Here is a 21,875-nt window from a genome sequence, read left to right as displayed (position 1 = left end):
TATGTGCTGTGGTCTATAATCTGGTATGAATTAAGGTAGTTTACAGTTAGGCAAGTGAACCCTGGAGCAGTAGTAGATTCTCATTATTACTCTTCTCAAGGTCATTGTGACACAGCAGCTAGCATATTAATAAAGCATTTTAACACAACACTTTTGCCGTTTTGCACACTTATTTATTTGTAGCATGCTTTCCACATCCTAAAACGACTGAGTGAAATCTGCCTGGATTGGAACATGGAACGTGCCGCTTACCACTTGCGTCAGCGGCGAGCATGTAATTCCTTGAGCTGCATATCTGTTTCGAATATAGGTAGCGCATGGCTCGCAAAGGTAGTCTGTTGCATAAAAGTGCAATTGATGGCTGATTGGTAGTGTTTTAAACTTGGAAGAGAGACGACTGTTGAAAAGAGGGGATGGCATGGTTTGAAACAGTTGACACTCCGGTTTCCCACATTTGAACTGAGATGTTACTGTCCTCATTAAACCACGATCCCTGGTAGTGCGGCACATTTAGGAGAAATACACGTTGGCGAGGTGTATTAAATGTGTAGCCAATTGCATGGTCATCATGGTGCAGTGGCGATGCGGGACACAAGACTGAGGTGCCCACTCTGTTTTCCGAGTGGGAAGACCTCTAGAGACTCAAGTTACTTTAAGGATTTTGTTCTGTTATGTCGCTCCCCTTATTGATGTAAATGTAGCTTTTGTTGAAGTGTTGCGCAAGTTTTTGTCAAGGTTTGCACTACACACATTAAAAATAAATACAATAAATTTGCAATAAAGCCTGGCCTATGTTTCCGCTGCATGCTTCAAAGCACAGTGGAAAATGGTCTGTGGGCAACTGTCGATCTTGTTGTTTTTGGACGCTTTCCCATTGAGTCTTCTCTTCTGCCCCGCGCTACAGCAAAACCAGAACATGGATTGCTCCCAGTTGGATGCTGTGCTGGACCTAAACATGCAGGGGCTGTGATCAGACAATGTTTGCCAGGCTGGCCGGAGTGCCAGTGTTCACTCAGCCATCCCGCAACCTGTATCTGTTTGAGGGGGCTGGCTCCTCAAGAGATAAGACCCCAGTTAGGGGCAAGGCACTGCCATGAAGCACGACAGAAAGTGACTGCCTCTGGTGCGTGCAGGCCAGACATTTACAGACAGCCCCCACCAACTGCACATACACACACACAGGCGCAGGCTGAGCTGAACTCTGGCTTTGCAAACCTCATTTTGAAGTCTCGATCAAGCAATGTTATGCCCAGACCTGGTTATGCCATTGGTTTGTGTTCCATAATGTGTTTCCTGTTAGGTTATGTTCATGTTGTTTTATACTCCGGATTGTGATGTTATGTCATGTTATGTTATATGATATTACGATAGGTCACTGTGTCACAGTTTATATTGTGTTTACTCTGCGTGCTGCTCATGCAAGTTTAATTTTTTTATGGGTTTCCTTGGCAGCGGTCTCGGCTCCAAGAGTTACAGGTAGCAGCACAAGCAGCAATGTGTTCGAGTCTGAGGGGGAAAATCAACGCTCATTCTAGAGTTTCTTTTGGACCAAAATCCATCCACATTTGTAAAGAAACTTGCAGCAATTGCGGGTTTCTAGTCTTCTTACCTGTGATTAGGTTGATTTAAATTCTCATAAAATGCATACGATTGAACCAGCTTGTGTTCCTTATGTTTTTACTCTCCTCCTCATACTTTCTCAGTTTTGCAGACGCCACTTGTTGTATACAGGAAACTTTTGTGGAGCAAGTGGGATGTCTCGTAATTGTGTCATTATAGATGACAATTGCATGAACATGCTTTTGAATGCGCCGCACATGGGGCACTTGTTTATTTGGATTGGATGCGGATTTATAGAAAATCTAAGCTAAAAACCTAAAATATGCTAGCTTTCTTCCTCTTAGGGATGTCCCTGCTTGCCTTTGCATAGCCTCCCCAGACACCTCCTGAATTTGCCCCCACACACTGGTCAGGGCCTGCCCTCGCACAGCCCTCTGTCCATTTCCCCCCCCTGCAGACTTAAACAGTCAATACCGGTACAACCCCTTAACAGTGCACCATTTTACAAAACGTGCAACATGTTGATAGAAAAGTAATGTTTGTATTTATTTAAACATATTTTAATGCCTCATACCCTTAACTACTTCCTGGCTCTTTAGAATGCAGGGTGGTGTTTCAGAGGTACAAACTTGAACATTTGAGATGGAAGGGGGGGGGGGGGGAGGCTGAGTGTCTGACTATTTGCCTGCATTGGGTGTTTCTGCTTTACAGTTTCAAGACTGAGATGTGTCTGCTTGTTAGTTGTGTATTTGTCTGTCTACTTGGCAATCCCCAGTAGAAGTGTTTGTACACCTTGAGTGAGCACGGGTCTCTGTGGAACTAGGTGAAGGTACAAGAGCAAAGCTGTGAGTAGTGAGGGGAGGGGAGGTGCAGTGAATGATCTTTGTTTATTAGGCCCAGCACTCACTGCTTTATTAACCTTCCTGCGTCCTCAAATTTGCCTAAAAATGCACCGTTTCTCCACTCTTTTCAAAATTTTCTTGGGGGAAGAATGCCTCCAACCCGCTTGCCACAGTGCGGTACGACAATGTTATGCCTTACCACTTTAAAATGTCACCAGCCGGCACTGTATAACGCAACTGGTTCTTTTGTAAAGCGCTCTGACACCTTACCGTAATGTTTGCGCTAAATAAAAAAAAAACTAAAAAAAAACGCATTAAATAAATAAAATACGTTAAAAAAATCAGTATGACTCCTGATCCTGTGCCTGATACATATTACAAAAAGAACAATTGATGGACAAAATGCAGAACAATGTCATACATTCACCCCAGTACAGAGATCTGGGCCTAAACGAATCCTTTTTTGCTTCCCATGCCATGCCAGTTTGAACCCAGCCATATGCAAATCAGCCATGACTTTGTGCCCAATTGGAACAGTCCAGCCCGAACTGCCATGCCAGGTGCTCCCTGGCCTGGAAACAAGCATACTAGGACCGGTTTCGGGGTTTCACCCCTCAACAGCCAGGGTAGCTTGACTCCAGTGGCATGGAGAGCACGGGAACCATGTCTGGGCACACCCATTCCACTCAGGTTGACTAATGCAAAAGGAACAATTGATGGACTGAATGCAGAACAATGTTATACATTCACCCGAGTACAGAGATCTGACCCTGAATCCATCGGTTTTTTGCTCCCCATGCCATTTCAGTTTGAACCCAGCCATATGCAAATCAGTCTTGGCCCTGTGCCCAATGGGAACAGTCAAGCCTGAACTGTAAGGCCAGTCCTCCCTGGACTGATAAGTATCCTAGGACCAGTTTTGCCGCTTTTCAGCCTGGATAACTTTACTCCAGTGGCATGGAGAGCACGGGAACCACGTCAAGGCATACCGGTTGCACTCGGGGTGACAAATGCAAAAAGAACTGATGAAGAGAGTGCAGAACAATGTCATATATTCACCCCAGTACAGAGATCTGGGCCTAAATGCATCGTTTTTTTGCTCTCCCCCTCACAAAAATGGAAGATCTTCATTTAGTGTGATTCCAGTGGTATTCATTTACTATTAAAATACAGTATTTATTTAGTATGCATGAAGACTAAGTAGTATGCCCACAATCCGAAATATGCAAATTAGGGAATACTAGTTCTACTCAACTACCCTTCAAATACAAAATGAACACTCCAATTGATTGATAAAAGAAGACTACTAGTATTATAGAAGAATAGTATTTGAAGCTTAGTAGTATTCTGTTAGGGTTTAATTACAGCTCTTGTGCTATTTCAAGAACAAAATGAAGGCTAGTCTCATTGATTGCGACCACTATTTGAAGACTAGTGGTATTCTTTGTGAGCAGTATCTGAATACTAATGGTAATGATTGTGAAGGGGGGGGGGGGGGCATGGGTCACGCAACACAGGAGGACCATAGAGAGGGGAAATGAGAGAGACGGGAGAGATTGACTTGCCAACAAAACGATGTCAATGGACTGGTAATCACCAAAGTTCATGTATACATTCTGTAAAACCATAAGGAGGTAATTTAAAAGGTGGTCTTTGGGCAACAACAGCTGACCCCTTAGGCAAAGGAAGATGAAGCCGGCGTCCTGCAAGTGCTGTGTGGGCTTGCAGCCATTGTAAATTACAAACAAGCAGCTGCAATTACTGAAACAGGTGTTATGTTTTTTAGTGCTCCCAGTCATTAAAGCAGGCAATGGCGGCCACTGGTTTGTATTGGAGCGCGCTATGCACGCTTTTACTTTAACAATGGCTGCAGCCCCACACAGCACTCTCAGGACGCGAGTGCTGTGGTGGGCTGCAGTTATTGTTAAAGTGAAAGTGCGCATGGAGCACTGCAAATACGAACAGGCAACAGCAATTACAGGATGTTGAGCCCTGCTGTCTTTGTGTTTCACTGAACATTTTAATGCAAACATAGTTAGAAAGTTACCCTAAATGAATCCACTACCTGCCATCCAAAGCAGTCAAAAAGAAAAGCATGCTTGCCTGCCGAAGTCACAAGGAAGCAATATGTGCTGTGGGTGGTCTTTTGAGCCGGACCTAGGTTAGGATTTAATGGCACAGGCACCGGCCAATTGGAGAAGCGGGCCGGGAGGATAGCATGCTTCTTAAAGGGGATAGTGAGCTACAGACAATAGGCACACACTGTAGAAATATAAAGCAAATAATGTTTTAAAAGTGGAGTTATTTCAGTCATGCAGCATAAAAGAAAGCTGTGCGGCTGCTATGTAAAACAAAGCAATGTGTGGCGTATTGTACACATTTTTTATTGAATATCCGCTGTAAGCTTAAGGTTCTCTCTCCAAAGGTAAAGCGTGTCTATGCGGCGAGCGCTTTTTGTAAATATAAAGGCAGCGAGTGGTGAGTATTTGCAAATATAAAAGCGTACAAACAAAAAAATAATAAACTAAGCACGCCCCTAAACTTAAAGCGGACTGCGCTGCTAAAATAAATTAGTAATGAGATACTGCCATCAGTAAATAAAATAAAAGCGGGTGGCGTTTTGTGATGTAGTGGGTGGTACATGGGCAAATCATTAAACAAAATAGTGCTCACAGCCAAGATAAAGCAGACCATATAACGAGACAAGTAAAAGGTCCAGTCGTTATGGGAGGTAACAAATGCAGACAAGGCGGTGCCAAGGAGGGACTAACAAGCCCAATAAGAACTCGGAAGCCAGTGTTTACGAAGGACAATGACAAACCAATTAAAAATATGGGCGGGACTTCAAAGTCATACTCCAATACTGCATGCCTTGCAGCAGCGCATGTGCTGCACAGGCTCGACTTAAACACAGATAAAACGAATAAGTAGAAAGGAGGAGATATCGGAGTGATAAAGACAGATAGGGTACAGAAGGGATGAGAGGAGTGAAAAGAACTGGTAATAGGAGAAATCTGAGTACGAACAAGGAGGATGATAATTAGAAGTGGAAAGGGAATGGATGGGAAAAAGCAGACCTGGAAAAGGAAGGGTGAAAAAGAAGAGAAAAGAAAGTGGGCAGGAAATACAGAAAGGTCAAAAGTAGTTTGTGAGGGGAGAGTTGAGAAAGACTGGATAATAGAAAAGGAGCATGGTGAAATTGGAAGTAAAAAAAGAACATAGTGCAGGAGACGGAAAAAGGCTGTATGCCTCTGCTTTATAATATAGAGGTCTAGAAATAAAATATTTAAATTTCAGGGAGGACAGGCCTGTAGCATTGTTGGATTTTACCCAATGCATAGCTTTGCTGCCCAGACACACAATAGTGATTCATTCAAAGGGACAGGGTTTTCTGCCATGAATAGGTTTTACTTTATTAGTTAATTGGCTCAGGGAAAACATAAGAAAGCGTTACCAAAAAAGGTAAAATAGGCAGAGAGAATTACATTTATTATTATAATTCTCTCTGCCTATTTTTCTTTTCCTGGTGATGTTTTTATAAAAAAACAATAAAATGCAGACAAATGGTTGTGGAATGGGGATGTTACAGGTAGATTAATGCTCTTGACATCAGGGGTGTGGAATTTATTAGAATATCTACTTGTCCTTGGAGCAAGTTGCAATATGTGGGTATCTTCCTAGACAGTCAAAACATTACATTAATATGTCATGCAAAGGGCAAAAATACAATGTCAAGCAAACAAAGCTGTATAAAAAGGTTTTAGATTTTTTTTTAAATATAAAAAGGGTATATCCGTCATAGAGTGCAATGCATATGACATTCAATAAATGATATACACAATACATTCATTCAACATAAAAAAAAGGCATCATTAAAAAAGTGCATTTTTCAAACATTCTATTTGTATAGTCATAAATTTGAAGGTGTGGCGAAATTGAAGATATTGAGCAAGTGGCTTCATAAATTTACTTGTCCTGTAACAAAATCCACTTGTCCCTTTGGTGCCATGTGGTTCGGCAACAAATTATGGCAGAAATCTCATAATATTAGAGCTCTTATATAGCCTCTCTGATTATGCCGGGGCTCATACCATAGTAGTTTTTTAATACTAGCAATCCCTTTATGTTGCCACGTTTCTGCAGATCTACATACTGGGACTGAAGGTAGTGGTAAGCAACAGTTCCAGGGTTGGAACGCCCTTTAAGTCTGTGCAAATTTACTAACTTGCATGTTTTAAGGGTTTTCAACAACTCTTCTCTAATCTTTTCCCATACTGAGAAATGTTGGAAATTTACTCCTGACAATGGCAGGTGTAAACTTTCTTCCAGAGTTGGGAAAAAAGTGGTTGATGGGAAAATGACCTTGAAAACACTCGGATTTTCGCATGAGGAAATCTACACATGCATATTTGCTCATGATAAACTGCAGTTCACAAATATTTTCCAGGAGTACATTTCTTGCCCTACTTCTATAAATTCACGAAAGCCATACAGCTGCACTTAATGCAAGGACATATACCAAGGGTGCACTTTTGAGATTTAAGATTAGGGCCCCTAATTTGGTCTGGTGTTAACCACAACCTTTTGTGTTTGTTAAAATTCTCTCTCCCTCTCTCTGTATCGGCTGGCTTCACTGTGAGTGACGGCATTAAGCTCTTTCACAAGGAGTATATTAGCACACAAAGTAGTTTTGTTCAGTGGCAGTAACAAATGTGGCAGTGTGTGCTTTTTTTAGACCAATTTTTTTTTGCTTTTGCCATTGTTTGTTATAACGGAGAGGGCCCAGCAGCTCTCACATCAAGAAGGCTTTACAAAAACCATGCCAAAACAAGCCACATATTGGCAAAACTAAAAAGCTGATCACTAATTTCAGACCTTCTGGCTTTGGCAATGCAGGTTTATTTTTATGTTTCTCATAATCTTATTGAAACTGGTTACACAGATTTTCTAATATGAATATTTTTGCGAAATACTATCATGCATCAACACATTTTACTAAATGATGCTGCAAAGAAACGGGACCTGAAATTTCACAGTTTAGCAAAAAAAAAAATCCTACTTTCATTTTTTTAAGGAACATTTTATATTGAAAGCAAAGAGTTAATCTTGCTCTCAAGCTTCTGCAAATATTTGCATCTAATCAGAGAGCATTCTGGGAACATTATGCATAGCCTCATATTGCTAAACTTTGAAACCGTGAGTACACATTTTTATACTGTAACCACTGTCAGTAGTGCGATCAGCACTTGCATGTACTTAAGAGCGCTCACCCTAATAATAAAGGCTTTTAATTAATGAACCATCAATACAAGTTTGAACAGCATTAACATAGGCACACAAACAATAACGTAACTTCAGGCAGTGCTCTTCCCTGGCCCTTAATGTGCTACTGCAAAATGGCAGCCAAAGGGTTTGTGCTGCAGGGGGTTGGGCCTACTTGTCCCAAGACCAAAATACACATTAAAACTTGTTGCCTTTGACCCCAAACAATATGTCCTGGGCGTTGGGCTATAGGAATTCCACATCCATGTGACATGCTTTGCAATGTTTAAGTCTCTGAGAGATCTTGTAAAAGGGACTCAAAGACCCGCCCCTCTTTTCCATTGGGTAGCGTCAGCGTTTATGGTAAATGCTGGCTTCCATTCGGAAAAGAGGGTTTTTGGGTGCCACCCTGTCAGTTTTTCGGACAGTCCCTCCGCACACCATGGCCTGATTTGCGGCTGCCGTAAAGACATTTCTTATATGCTTGTTTACAAGCAGATAAGAAAATTCTTCACGTCAGCTTTGAAGGAGGCACAGAGCACAGAGGCGCATGGGGTCACGGGAAGGACAGGGGGATCCCGGCAGACTTTTGCACACACAACCTCTCCTCGTTTGAGCCCCCCATCCTCCTCGGAACACACCTCCGCTCAGGGAGCCTCTCCTCACCCCCCACCCTGTCCCAGCTCGGTGCACACGTAAGGCCCCACCTGACCGTTTCATGCTGGCCGAGGTTATCTTTTAGTATGAAGGAGTTCGGTCCTTAAAGTGGGAAGGCTGGACCTGAAATCACAATTTTATATAGAAGAATTGCCCCCCACTGCTTATTTAAACCAACTTTTAGTTATAAGCCACACATCTACCTGAGTTAGAAGTGTTTGGTATATTTATTTGTACCTTATATTCATCATATAGTCAAAATGTTCAAAGTTTTACATGTCAGACAAAAAAACACTACAAATATAACATATACATATATCAGTGTGAACACAGTTTTACAAATGGAAAAAAATGAGACAAATCAACATGTGCATGTGCTATACACAACCAAGCGGTCACATCTAAGTGCAGACTATTGCAAATTACAGTGACCAATAATGAAAAACTTGTAATTTGGACAATAATGGACAAAATCACACATGAAAGGAGATATCACGACAATTGAATTATAGTATTCATAACACAACAGTAGTTCCTGGTCGTGTTAATTGTTTTTTATGAATGATTCTGATTTCTATCCCCTTCCTTGCCGACGCGTTTCGAACTTCATACATGAATTACGAGTTCTCTTCAGGGCCTTGTCAATACTATCTTCAAAGCCTTGCCATTGCTATCTGCCTGTGTGTAGAGTAAAAAGATTCTTTCAGTGTCAAATAGTGTGCCTCATCTCTTAAGATCTCTCGCATTTTTAACAAAAAAATACCTGTATGTTAGCCAGATTTTTCTCAATATCTTGTTCTGAGTGAAGGCGTATTTCAGTCTAAAAAAGGAGTTAAAAGCCAAAGTCACGTTTTAGAGTCAAAAAATCAGGACTGGCCCTACAGTCACATCGGCCAGGAACATTGCGCGACATACCTTTGGTTTTGTTTTGGGTACGGAGGGGCGTCTCCCTATGGCACGGTGAGGCTTCAGTTACCTGAAGGGGGGGGAAGGAGGGAATCAATACCTGCACATTCTACGTTTCTTGTCATGAGCCAAAAAATAAAGTTAGACTAGCTAAACAGTTAGCGTTACCTCAAGGGGTGCCCCGCGGGCTTCGGGAGAGGCTCACTTTCTGCCAAGCAGTTTACGGGTCCACGTTAGTCAGGAATATCGCGTGCTCGCGTTCAGTCACCCTCCGATCTCGTGCGCTGGTAAGAGAGAGATCGGTTCCCGTTTTAGATACTATGTTAGGCAGTCTGTTTTGCATTCAGTCGCACAAGCGCTTCGCTCACCTTTTCGCAAGCGTTCCGTTTTCCAAATGATTCGGTCTCGAGGGCGGCGGTCAGGTTGCCAAGCAACTAAATGCGGTCACATGACCGAAGGTTGTTATGGGAATTGTAGTGCTGAGTGCGCGCGGACCCGTAGAGTGGCTCACAGATTTCAGGAGTTACAGTTTTCCACTTACACATCCTCCTCGTGTGCCCTTCTATCGCATGGGAGATCAAAGGCCCCCTGGAGTCCCAAACAATCTTAAATTATAATCTGGACACCTCGGACAGAGCGTTCAATCCAGTTTGTGCGCTGTTAAATTTGAGAATCAAATATGCTTCTTTTCTTAACAGGGTTTCCTCAATGTCAATTGGACCCTTATTTCCTGATGGCCCTACTCATCAGGAAATAAGGGTCCAATTGACATTGAGGAAACCCTGTTAAGAAAAGAAGCATATTTGATTCTCAAATTTAACAGCGCACAAACTGGATTGAACGCTCTGTCCGAGGTGTCCAGATTATAATTTAAGATTGTTTGGGACTCCAGGGGGCCTTTGATCTCCCATGCGATAGAAGGGCACACGAGGAGGATGTGTAAGTGGAAAACTGTAACTCCTGAAATCTGTGAGCCACTCTACGGGTCCGCGCGCACTCAGCACTACAATTCCCATAACAACCTTCGGTCATGTGACCGCATTTAGTTGCTTGGCAACCTGACCGCCGCCCTCGAGACCGAATCATTTGGAAAACGGAACGCTTGCGAAAAGGTGAGCGAAGCGCTTGTGCGACTGAATGCAAAACAGACTGCCTAACATAGTATCTAAAACGGGAACCGATCTCTCTCTTACCAGCGCACGAGATCGGAGGGTGACTGAACGCGAGCACGCGATATTCCTGACTAACGTGGACCCGTAAACTGCTTGGCAGAAAGTGAGCCTCTCCCGAAGCCCGCGGGGCACCCCTTGAGGTAACGCTAACTGTTTAGCTAGTCTAACTTTATTTTTTGGCTCATGACAAGAAACGTAGAATGTGCAGGTATTGATTCCCTCCTTCCCCCCCCTTCAGGTAACTGAAGCCTCACCGTGCCATAGGGAGACGCCCCTCCGTACCCAAAACAAAACCAAAGGTATGTCGCGCAATGTTCCTGGCCGATGTGACTGTAGGGCCAGTCCTGATTTTTTGACTCTAAAACGTGACTTTGGCTTTTAACTCCTTTTTTAGACTGAAATACGCCTTCACTCAGAACAAGATATTGAGAAAAATCTGGCTAACATACAGGTATTTTTTTGTTAAAAATGCGAGAGATCTTAAGAGATGAGGCACACTATTTGACACTGAAAGAATCTTTTTACTCTACACACAGGCAGATAGCAATGGCAAGGCTTTGAAGATAGTATTGACAAGGCCCTGAAGAGAACTCGTAATTCATGTATGAAGTTCGAAACGCGTCGGCAAGGAAGGGGATAGAAATCAGAATCATTCATAAAAAACAATTAACACGACCAGGAACTACTGTTGTGTTATGAATACTATAATTCAATTGTCGTGATATCTCCTTTCATGTGTGATTTTGTCCATTATTGTCCAAATTACAAGTTTTTCATTATTGGTCACTGTAATTTGCAATAGTCTGCACTTAGATGTGACCGCTTGGTTGTGTATAGCACATGCACATGTTGATTTGTCTCATTTTTTTCCATTTGTAAAACTGTGTTCACACTGATATATGTATATGTTATATTTGTAGTGTTTTTTTGTCTGACATGTAAAACTTTGAACATTTTGACTATATGATGAATATAAGGTACAAATAAATATACCAAACACTTCTAACTCAGGTAGATGTGTGGCTTATAACTAAAAGTTGGTTTAAATAAGCAGTGGGGGGCAATTCTTCTATATAAAAATGGCCGAGGTTATCTGGCAGTGCCAGTTTGCCCGAGAAGCCAGCTCAACACAAAGTCTGAGAATGCACGCCAGGAACAAAATGGCGTACGTAGACGAACACGGCAGACCGAATAGCAGACACTCAAGGTAGTAACGTAAAGGCAAAGAAAGGGAGTGAGTGACGCAAAGGCACCACACTGGTCGATATACACATTCCCACTTGTGACATACCGATGGAATAGGTTAGACTCTGATCCGCGAGGTGCAGACAGCAGCCTTCTTTGCGCTTGTTTTTAAATGCTTCTATCAACATAGATGCAGCTACACGCTGCACTCCGTGCGCGGCCTTACTTCATGTTCGGGAAAAAAAAATGCTTTTCTCAACATACATGCAGGTATGCGCTGCACTTCGTGCTTTAGGGTACAGCACGAAGTAGCATGTATATTGAGGAAAAAAAATGTTGGGACCCGCCGCCAATCACAGCACTTTGTGCTGTGCTCTTCTCCACCATTAAGTCATATGGTATTTTTAAATGCTTTTCTTCCCATAGTTGCAGCCACGCGCTCCCTCCCCCACCATTACGTCACGTGTGGTTTTAAAAGAAAATAATGCTTCTGTTGACATAGCTGCAACTTTGCGCTCCACTCAGTGCTGCTGAGTGCAGCTGCAACTAGCTGCGGTTAGCCAAGTTCTTAAAAACAACATCGTTTATCTGATATTCTGTGCAAAAGAGGAGCACTGTAATATTAGCTAACTCATATTGTAGGGCCATCTGTACATGTAGGGTGTGTCTTAACGGTTCGGGCGGCTGACGGGGAAGCAGGTTCCAGTCTGATGGAAGGCTCAATCATCCTGGGCGAATCACTTAATTACCCAATTCCGGTTGCTAATGCAAAGACGTGTGAAGTCGGTTTTCAATTACTTATATAAACTATATTTGCAGAAGGTATGCGAGTTAGTATTTGGAAACACTTTCGCAGAGATAAATGTACAAAGCCTGTTATCTGGCTGTCCCACAGCCCAACAGGCAACAATTGCACAAGTTCTAAAATTAAAAGCAACTAAATATAAACCTGCTGTGCTCCTATATTTCTTCCGACTTGTCTACCCAGTCTTCTGTCCTTTCTCTCACCACACACACCCGCAGCCTTCCCACCCACTGGCCCCAACCCCCCTGTTACCTCCCTCTCTCACCACATACACTCCAGTCCTCCCGTCCCTCTGGCCCCAGCCCTCCTGTCTCCCCACCCTCAACCCTCGCCTCCAGTCCCTCCTCTGCTCTCTGTTTCTGTAGTTTAGGCTCAATTTCTGCTAATCCAGGACCACAGAACAAACGCGATTAAAATCTCTGCAATACACATCCCTTCCACTACCATTCACAGCTCCTTAATTGCCTCTCGTATGCACGTAACACACTGTCTAGATGTGCCAACTACTGCTTAAAGGACGCTAAGCTCCTCTGGCTGTTAAAGTGATCCTTTCAACATTAAACGTAGGTAGTCTGTAAATTATACATAGTGCCTACAAATGCGCTCCCAGTTTGGCACACTTAGTCCTAAACCTAATGCACTAACACCGATCCATGCATAGCAGTCCATACTAGTGTAACGCCCGCACCTCCCCCATAAACTCCTAAAGCAATACCAAATTCAGCCGTGGCCTTCATGTCCGAGATCTCGAGGCACTTGGCGAAGCCTACCTTGCACAGGAAGCGTCCGTGCTTGGAGCGGTGCGGGGGTCTACTAGTACTTCTCTCTCTGACTCAGTTTAAGTTTCAAACCCACCCGCCGGTTCGTTAAGACTCACTTGCACGCAGCTGATTGGTCCTTATGATTTAAAAACAAGTTTTATTGGCAAGAGGACAACGTTGGATTGACAACACAAACAAAGGACTACGGCAAAAATAGGGGCTGGTGAGCAGAGGACATAGATAAAAGACTACAACTATCACATTGAAGTTCGGAAATGGATCAATATGCGGTGATAGGTGTTGGACTGAAGTTTGTCTTACGTGAACGAAGTAAAGCCACTGCCTATTTAACCCAAATAGAAGAGCGGTATAACTTGGCTAGCCAGTTGGGACATAACATTTGTTGTCTCGTAAGTGCTGGGTTTACTTCTGCTTTCAAAATCCTGCAGTTTCTTTCAATTTTCATAAAAATTATTTCGTTCAATGGCGACGTAAAGAAGAAGGGTTTGCTACAGGCACATCTTATTTGTGGTAGGCTTCAAAGCTGAGTGTCTAGCATATATTGCAGTATTATACCTCTAATTGTACTTTGTTTCTCTTGTAACCTGCACACTTGTCACTTGTTCCTCCTGTATTGCACCGTTTGCTACCTCATGGATTTTGTTTGCTCATAATTGTCACTTTTACCTCATGTAACTTATCGTCTGCTTTTGTAATTTTGGTTCATTTGTAATTTTCTGTTCCTATGTGAATATGTGAAGCGCTCTGACGCCTTCGGGTAAAGTCCGCGCTATATAAAAACGCATAAATAAATAAATAAGCTGTGGGTATACTTAGCACCAGAAGCGCAAACGTTTTTTTCTCTTCTGTTTGTATCTTTTATGTAACGCATGTAATCCTAAATCCTTATGTATTGCAACTGGTTCTTATGTAAAGCGCTCTGACACCTTCGGGTAATGTTCAATGTATATAAAATCGCATTAAATAAATAAAATTAAATAAAAAAAACTAGAGCCACATTTCGGGGGGGTGGTCTGATTTTTCCTGGGATATGCATAGTGGAGGTGCAGGGGCTCTAAGAAGGAGTGGAAAGGCGAACAAAGCCTCGTTAGCAAATAAAAGGTCTTTTAAAGACCTGTGAACTGCTCGGGTGCGGCTGTGTGTGTGCCCGGGAAGCTGTCAACCGAGCTGACACACACGAGGGTGGGGTTGCTGGTATAGACAGTACTCTGTTATGTCACACTGCGCGATCTTTCCATTTGTGGAATATTCGGGTTTGAGCATTTCTTATAATCATTCATTCATTTCCATCTTTATTCGATTTTGGAATAAATTAAAGCACATTAAAATACATGATTCTTTCAGGAGAATAAATCAAAACTGTAATAACAATATATGCTCATTAAAAAAAATGAGACGTATTTCATCTAGTCCATAGATCGTTTGATAACAATCGCTCCCACAAATGTTAGTTAACATGGCGAGTCGATCCTAATTCATTATTCAAAGTGCTTGTGCAAAAACAAATTAGCAAGTATTTAAAAATCTTATTGTGTAACTTTTCCTTAACATCATGGTCAGAACAATGAAATCTAAAACTGCAGCACACTCACTGGCAGAATAGTTTGTGCCCAATTAAAGTGCTCGTGCAAAAATGAGATAGCAAAAATATAGAAATCGTAACAAATTTCATTTACATATTCTCAGGGCCTGTACAATGGAATTAAAACTACAATACAGATCAAAGGTGAGTCATTCCTCTCAATAATGTGAACAAAGTAAATTAATCCTATTACATTATTCAAAGTGCTTGTGCAACAAAACGGATTGGCAAAAGTTATAAAATCATAACATGTATCTTTTCCTTAACCTCAAGCCTTGAACAATAAGATTTAAATCTGCTGAGATCTGAATTATGAGTTTGTCCCAGCTCAGGTTTGCAGAAAAAAGAATACCCAAGTAACCAAAATTTGGGATCTTCATGATCGATATTCGTCCCACCATAAATTTGCTAGAATTAGTATTTTTGGGATCGCTAGTCAAAATATATGATTGTGAGAAAGTGCCATCTTTCTTGCCTTGGTATGCCCCCACTTTTTCTGAACTGCTGATGTGCTTTGACTGAGTGTGCCCTGGGTCCCTGCCAATCAGGTACCCAGGGCCTGTGTTCCTTCCCTAAAGACTATGCTGAAACAAAATACCCAATTGGCAGCTCTGGCCCCCTGTCAGCCCCTAGTAAATGGTACCCTATGTACCTAGGGCATGGGGACCAGAGAAGACCCCTGAGTGCTGGCACTGATTGTGCCACCCCCAGGGGCCATGTACCCTGGTACCCACACACTGCCTTTGCAGGCTGAGTGCCTAGGTACAGAACTAAAACGCGAGTCAACATGGCACACATCCCTGTGTGCCATGCCCACAGAACCCACTGCCCTGGCATACCTCAGCCACCCCTCTAGCTGGGTGCCCTATGCCAGAGGTGAGGGCACAGGTGCCTGAGCCCTGTGCCCCTACGGAACCCAGGGCCATTCCTAGGCACTGTAAGTGCAGTGATGCCATTTAAGAGTATATGGTGCTGGGAGGTTGTCATTACGAACTCCACAGCACCATAATGGCTACACTGAAGACTGACAAGTTTGGTATCAAACTTCTCAGCACATTAAACCCACACTGATGCCAGCATGGGACTTAATGTAACATGCACCAGAGGGCATCTTAGAGATGCCCCCTGAAAACCTAACCTGCAATCCACGTCTAGGCTGAGTGGCCGCAGAGGCTGCCACACAGCAGACATGTTGCTAGACCCCTGGGTAGAAGAGCCCCTGCTCTCCTGGGTCTGCAACAAAGCACATCCTGGGCGAGGTGCTATGTCTCCTCCCCCAGGATGGACAGGGGAAAGCTTCAAAGGCATACCGCCTCTGAGAGCTTCTCCAGACCATTTGCTGTACCCAGCAACCAGCCCCCCACCAGTCCTACCCCCCATCTGGCGGGAAAAACTATGTCACTAGGGGGGGGGGTGCCATCTCCACCCCTCAGGTGGAGGAGGAGAGGTGAAGCACGACCCCGGGCTCCGGCCATCTTGTGGATGAGGAGCCCTGCCCAATCCCAGCTAGGCCCCTGCGCCCCTCCCACAGGAGAGGAGCAGGCTAGGGGGTGTACTCACCCCAGGACAGGGGCCCATTGGTCCCTGACCTTGCCCTACCTATAACGCCCCTAAAATTAGTATGTAGGGGCTCCCTGAACCTTCCTTCCTCAGATCCTGATACGAAAACAGAAGAAAGAAGATCAAGAAGAAGAAGACCCACCGTGCAGCTGCTAATAACAGGACGACAACAACTGACTTGGCCCCAACCCTACCGGCCTGTTGATCCTGGAACCTGCCCCTGCATAAATCCGGCGACCATCGTGGGCAGCCACCTTGGGACACCCAGAGGACCTGCCTGCCTTGACCCTCTCGACGATTGGGACTCCAACCAGCAGAGGCTCTGCTGCAACAATCCACCTGGTGCCACCAGGAAGCTCCGGACCAGCCCACTCTGCACCAGCCGTGCCCGGGCCGGGCCAACTCAAACCAAGACCACGAGGACGTCACCCGGCGACTGGGACCCGAAGTCCAGTGCCCAAAGACCCTCCTCGACGAACCAGCCAGCGCCTGCAGACTCAGAACAGGGCCCAACCGCGACCAGCCGAGGGTAAGCTTTTCTGACACCCAAAGACACCCCTGCACCCAGTGCCCTACAGCCCCCTGTGCCTCCCTTTGGGGTACCTACCTGTGCTCCAACATCCCAACTTACCTCTCGAAGTGCTGGTCGCCCCTGAAGAGTCACCGGCCCAGAGTCTGCAGCCTTTGTTCCTTTTGCAAGATCCTCGTTGGATAACATTGAGCGCCTGATGGCTCAAACGCACCCTGCACCCAGCCGCCCGAGTGCCGCTGGCTGTGACCTCTTTGTCCTATCCTACTTCCCCCCTTGCCCAGAGCAAGTGACCAGGAGCCCAGCTCCCAGAGCCGCGTGGCCTGCTAGCTAGCAGCCACCAACCGAAGGCCCCCTTTCCCTCATTGGATAACATTGGGCCTACCTACCTCTGCACCCGGCCGTCCCTGCGCCGCTGGAACTGAACTAACTGTACTCACCTGACCCTGGGGGACCCCTGAGTCTATGCCCAGAACCCTAACTTCACCAATCAAGTACTCACCTGGAAACCGGTAACTCACTTACCTGCCATTGGATAACATTAACCCATTTTTGACTCGAAAAGTTTTGAAGAGTGAAGTTTTGAAAACTGAAAATATTCCTATACAATCAGCCAAAGTCCGAATTCGAAAATACTCACCTGTGATCAGGAGAGAAGCCAGTACTGTACCTTCCAGCCCAGTACTGAACCACAAAAGTAATCCCTAGCGGGTTTACTAGTAACCTGTATTTTCTCCATAGGAACCCATTGTCTGCTTTTCTCGGAAATTTCTTCTAAGTGTCTACTTTTGAAAACTGCAAATATTCGTTAAAAATCGTACAACATACTGAAACGCAATTACCTACCTGTCTTGAGTTAAGCCCCCAGTGCTGGCCCTAGGAGACTAGTGCTGGGTTACAAAAGTAACGCAATCGTACTGTACCTATAACCTGAATTTCCTCCCATTGAATAACATTGTGAGGATCACCTCGAAAAGTTTCTACGTGTGCACTTTTACAACAGCTTTATATTCAGGAAAAATCATCACTGTAACTAAAACGGTTTTGCTAATCTGGTTTCAGCTTAGACCCCTGGACTGAATCCAAGACCTAGTCCTGGAACTACCAAAGTAATCCATGAAGTAATCAACTGTACTTTCCTATGTAAAACCATTGAGCTCAATGCTAGAGTGTGTTTCTGAACTGTATTGCTATTAGCTAACCTGTGATTATTGTGTGCACAACCTTTATTGCTCCTTCGTAAAGTAATTACCTGAGAGTACTCGTAACGAGAAAAGTATATTTTTATAACTGTTGGTTCTAAAAATAAAACAACTATATCTGTGGATATAAAACAATTGGCCTGGAGTCAGTCCTTGAGTATGTGAAACCTTTTGCTGACTGAGTGTGTACAACAAATGCTTTACACTGTCCTCTGGTACTGCCTTACTGCTCGACCAAGCTACCACTTTGGAGAGTAAGGTCAGTTCTGACTTTAACCTCTGTTATAACTTTAGGGTTTGTGGACTCTATACACACTGTACTACCTTATTGTCCAGTATATATAGAGCCACTTTCTCACAATGATTTTGTATAATTAACTGTGAGTTTAAATCTGTCATAAAAGAATGAACATCATTCAATAAAATGTGTAAACCATTTGCGGTGCGAGATAACAGAATCTCATTGTCTGTATAAAGCAGCACAGGGACAGATCACTCACCAAATTTGGGTGTATCAGGAGTTAGTTTCTGTATTAAAGGTAATACAGAATTCTGCAGCCAGACTTCTAGTCGGTGTTTCGGCCCGTCAGCCTGTGCGGTGTTACCTTCGCGCTCTACACTGGCTCCCTGTGGAGGTCCGTCTCAAATTCAAAACACTCACGATAACCCACGGAGCCATCTACGGTTCGGGCCCAAAATACCTACAGAAACGACTAGCTTTTTATTCGCCTGGGAGACAACTACGCTCTTCCAGCCAGCAGCTGATGCTGACTCCCAGGTTCTCCCGCCATCGGTTGGGCGGGAACTCCTTTTTACGCCGCGCCAGTCTGGTGTGGAACAAGGTACCCTTGGCACTGCGTAACACGCAAGATCCCTTGGTGTTTAAGAAGAAACTAAAAACATTCATTTTCTAGTGCCTTGCTTTGCAGCATTGTCTCTGTCAGTCTTCTTTCTGGATGCAAGCGCCGGGACACTCATGAGTAGCTGAGCGCTATACAAGTTCAAATAACATAACATAACAATACAAAAGGTATCAAGTGAGTTAATATAAAATAAGAATAAAACAAGCATTGGCATAGCCAATAGGTCTCGCTTTTGGGACATTATAAGTATTTAGTTATGCAGCACAATATCCTTGGTGCAACAACATCAATCGTTGCATGGCTAAACACTTATAAGGCCTGGAGGCCCATAGGAATGAATGGGTAGCCATTCAGTATTACCTATTCGGTAAATACCGAATCGGTAATAGGGGGAACATTCCCAAGGGTGGCAGGGTGTCACATTGACACCCTGTTGCACCCCTGAATAGTGCATGGGTGCACATGTGGCACACATACATGCCCTAAGGGCATGTATGTCTGCCACATGGCACTTTTGAAAAAGCACAAATTAGCTTTATCAAAGGTTTTCAATATTTACCACCAACTTTTATTTGGTGGTAAATACCGAATCCTTAACTATGTAATGCACTCATTTGAGTGCTCCCTACATTTCAGATTTGGTAATTTACTGATTCAGTATTTTAAGGAATCGGTAATTTACCAATTCCTTAAATTACTGATTCGGTAAATTACCGAATCTGAAATGTAGCCACCTACAACTCAATAGCCTAATACCGGTCGGTAACGGCCGAAATTCGGTAATTTCGGCCGTTACCAACCGGTATTGGGCTATCTACATCTGGCCCTAAGTTCCTGATGGACCTGCTCATTTAAAGCACTGAATTTCATGTCATCACGGACGTTGTTTTCAGCCCTGGGCTTTAAATCCATAAATGAATGGTATGAAGCGTGTCAGTGACTAAATGGGTGCAAACGTGGACTACAATACCCCGAATGGACGTGGCTACCATATTACAGCCCAGGACAAAAACAGTGCCATGAAACGAGGTGGCCTCCTCCTGAGCCCCCGCACACTGATAAACAGTGAAGGAGTGCTGGCTCAAACTCTGGGGGCAGCTCCGTCCAACCCTTCCCAGGGTCACTCACTTGGTAGCTGGGGGACCCCATTGACTCCAAGCTGTGCTTCTGGAATGTTCTGTGAGCAGGCCGTCCCGACTATCAGCTGACGTGGCTTCAACGGGTCCAGACCCCGTGGACTGGCTTGCTCTCGGGTGAAGCTAGGACAATAGTGCTCCCCATTTGAGAAAAGCTTCCTATTGGCTGACAGCATGAAGGCACAAGTGGGACTTAAGAATCTGACGTGAGTCCATAAATGTCGTATGGTGCTTGGTACGATTAACTGACCAGTAAGGCCACCCCAATATCTGTCTCTGCTGGAAATCCCCTACGCCGATTATAAATGATCATATAGGGATGATATGTTATGTCACTGAGTATATGTATTCAAAGCCCATCTTTTGCCAATTTCTTGGCTTCTTGGTGCTTAGTGGATTTTCTCCATGATTGGATGTAACAGTGGAACTAACTACCCACTCATTTAAGAGCGCCCCATTGCATTTTTTTTTAGGATCAAAGCAGAAAGGTTGGTATTTTGCTAACTCCTACTTGCAAGTCGCGTGCTGCCCTACCGCAAGATTTTTTCCCCCCGGAATTCCCCCCGTGTTTCACAACTGGATACAGGTTGGTGTGTGGTGCACACGTGTTATACATATTCAGTTGTAAGAGAGAAGGTCCCCAGTTTCAAAGTCTGCAGATGTGTGGGTGAGGGCATACCATTGACTAGTTATGGTGAAAAAAATCCCACCTTCAATCGCTACCACACCTTCTTTTTAGGGCTCGACCTCTGCCAATGCGCAAGCATTGCAGATGTCGAGACATATTGGGGCTTAACGAGAGCTTAACCAAATGGGCGATTTGATGCTGTGCCCGTGAAAAAAGCGCGTGAACGCAAAGCCACCAGCCTCCCTCCCACAAGCTTGCCCCAGCGTGTGCTCTGGCATTTCTCCTCCCCTAATTATTCACTGCCCACGGCCGGCCGGCACATCAAAGGCTGCTGCTCCCCGTGCGTCTCGTCACCCTTACTCTCCCCTATTCTTCCCTTCTTGCCTCTCCCCGCCCCCCCTCCCCACCACAGCAATGCCGAGGGCTTGTCTGCCTTCTTCCAGACTCTTTGTTCTCTTTTCTGCAGTACTGCAATCTTATCCGTGTTCTTTACGGCGGCGTTAATTCTCCTTTCTATCCTTCTTTGATTAACTCTTACACTCTCCCGTTTTCCCTAACACTGCTCATGCCTTTACCCTCAAACACGTCCCCGTTTTTCTGCCTTCTCCCAGACTCGTTGTTCTCTTTTCTGCAGTACTGCAATCTTATCCGTGTTCTTTACTGCACCGTTAATTCTCCTTTCTATCCTGTAAACACTCCTCCTAGTTGTAATTTTTTTTTTTACAGTGGGAAGGCATGGGTCTTGCGTGCGCATGTGAAGGCAAACATTGTTTTACAAACTTACTGTTTATAGAAATCAAATCCAATCATTTGGGGACTGAACGCGTCATCTAGAGGGTTTCACAGTTATATTTTATTTTCTGACAGTATAAACCGGGCTCAATGGTGGGTGGAAGTTTCAGATTTTTTTGTAGCACATCGAGCTGCTCACCAGTAGCACAGAACTCGGATTTCCATTATTCCGGCCGTAGTGAAGTTGAGACGTTATCACAGAGGCGCTAAAGTTAAATAAATCGCCTCTTTTCCTCCCGTATCAGGGTTTCCGGTGCACCTAAAATGTAATCAGCCGCAAGGAGAGACTCCGGTGGCATCCGCTTCAGCTCATAACATTCACGAATGCAAACATGTCAGTGCCGCTCGTGCATCAGGGATGTAAAGAAGTCTCCCATGTGCAATTACTGCAGATTACATTACCTGCATGCTT

General features: G+C 44.2%; 1 protein-coding gene and 1 long non-coding RNA gene across 3 annotated transcripts in view; one reads left to right on the top strand and one right to left on the bottom strand.

Annotated features, from left to right (window-relative positions):
* Positions 1 to 13,208, bottom strand: part of LOC144766966 (uncharacterized) — an 85,918-nt gene extending 72,710 nt beyond the window's left edge. Inside the window, exon 1 of one of the 2 annotated variants that reach the window (XR_013598004.1) lies at positions 13,160 to 13,208. This is a non-coding gene — a long non-coding RNA (uncharacterized LOC144766966). Of the gene's footprint in view, positions 1 to 13,104 lie in introns of both variants that reach the window. The other variant, XR_013598003.1, reaches the window with a different exon arrangement.
* The window catches only part of ARHGEF37 (Rho guanine nucleotide exchange factor 37), a 360,439-nt gene that overhangs the window by 80,913 nt on the left and 257,651 nt on the right, over positions 1 to 21,875 (top strand). The window lies entirely within an intron of this gene.

This window comes from Lissotriton helveticus, chromosome 7 (assembly GCF_964261635.1).
Source record: "Lissotriton helveticus chromosome 7, aLisHel1.1, whole genome shotgun sequence".
NCBI lineage: Eukaryota > Metazoa > Chordata > Amphibia > Caudata > Salamandridae > Lissotriton > Lissotriton helveticus.
This window is presented reverse-complemented; position numbering and strand designations above follow the sequence as displayed.